We start from the raw sequence: 1,664 nt of genomic DNA on the forward strand, positions 1-1,664 counted from the left end.
GAGCTGGGATTGCTGCCGGGGAGCTGGGAGTGCTGCTGGGGCGCTGGGGGTGCGGCTGAGGCGCTGGGATCGCTGCTGGAGAGCTGGGTGTGCTGCTGAGGAGCCCTGCTGTGGAGCTGGGACGTTTTGGGGTAGCAGTGCCACTGGCCTTTTCTGCTCCACTACCTTTCCAGATCCCCAGTTAATTGCTTACTGGTCTTCTACCTGCTGACAGATCCCTAGCGAAAGCCACACAGGTCTGCAGCCTGGAAAAATGCTTTCCAGCAAGCCTAGCTACGGTGACTAACCTAAGTACCGCGTTAGCCGGCACACTCTGAGAGCAGCTGGGTCCGGGTCCTGCTGCAGCACTCGCTGGTAACCAGCGGCACGTTCCCTAGCCTGGGCACTGGCCTGTGCCGCGCAGCGGGGCTGGCTCAGTAAGGGACCGGCCTGGTGGAGGCGTGGAGGTGGCATGGCCGTCCCCACCCAGGGAAAGCAGCCAGCCATCCAGGGCCACTGGAAGGATTCTGGGAGCCACGAAAAAGACAAATGCACCACATCACACATGCAGCAACCTGAGCCCAGCGAGCAGGCGAGGTACAGCACCACACGTACAGCCTGACCCAGCCGGAGGCGGCTGCACGGAGCAGTGGCTGCGCAGCCCGAGACAGCCCTAAGCAGCTGCTTCTGCTCCCAAGGGTACGCTGGTATTGGGAGTGAGGAGAGGCAACCTGTCACCGGGGGAAATCCCTGCGTGGAACAGGGCAGGACCAGGGATGAAGCACTTGAGGTTGCAGGTCTGGTTTCCTACAGAGAGACCATAGCCTGGTAGCACACGTGGATTTGCATGCAGATGGGTTTTGGAAGGAAGAGATGGGTCTCGCCACCCCAAGGACAGCTCCAGAGGCAGAAGCAGCGGTGCCTGGGGGGACCTGGTCCTTCCCTGGGCCACCGTCCATCCTTGTGTCCATCCTTGCAGGGCCCCGGCTCCTCCTCCCTCTACACCCCAGCGAGAAGAGGAAAGCGCCGCTGCAGACTTGCCAGTCGGGGGGATTTTCTCCTTGCACAGGCACGCACTAACTCTGTTTACGAGTGCTCAGCCCTCAGCCCCGGGGGGCGAGTGAAATGATAAAAAAAGAAAGAGAAGAAAGCCCAAACACGCCCGCACACACCCACAGGCACGGCAGGACTCAAACGCTCCAGCTCAGCTCCGGGGATCAATTTCCCCAGCTATTCCACACGGCTGCGGGGCTCCGGGGAGCTCTAAAAACAGGAAGCCAGTGGTGTAATTTTGAAGGAAATTCTCAAAGCCAAGCCATTAAGGGCTAAAAAGGAGGCTGCATCCAATTCGATCGGAACAGAACAAAATAAAAAACATCATAATGGCAGGTTCAATATTGAGAGTAACCCAATTCCAGATTTCCTCCGCTTAATCCTGCAGGAACCCGCAGATGGCTGGGGGAGGGGGCCGTGCCCGGCCAGTCTGGTGGGGCCTATGCTGCCATTCCTGCATCCCCCGTGACGCCGGGAAGCTGCACGGCACCGGGGACAGGCACCTCCTCATGCTGGTACGGGATGGGGTGCTCTCCTGTGTGGTCAGCCCCGCTGCCAAACGACCCCGTCCGAAACAGCGACTGCCTGCGGCTCTCCTGGTTTACGGCTTAAGGCAGAGCTCCAGCTTTGCA

The 1,664-nt window shown here is 59.9% G+C and overlaps 1 protein-coding gene across 1 annotated transcript in view; it reads right to left on the bottom strand.

Moving 5' to 3' along the window:
• The window catches only part of LOC103914392 (ribosome biogenesis protein bop1-like), a gene marked incomplete at its 3' end in the record, with an annotated part of 70,926 nt that overhangs the window by 29,401 nt on the left and 39,861 nt on the right, over positions 1 to 1,664 (bottom strand). The window lies entirely within an intron of this gene.

The sequence above is a fragment of the Pygoscelis adeliae genome, unplaced genomic scaffold, assembly GCF_000699105.1.
Source record: "Pygoscelis adeliae isolate BGI_AS28 unplaced genomic scaffold, ASM69910v1 Scaffold493, whole genome shotgun sequence".
NCBI lineage: Eukaryota > Metazoa > Chordata > Aves > Sphenisciformes > Spheniscidae > Pygoscelis > Pygoscelis adeliae.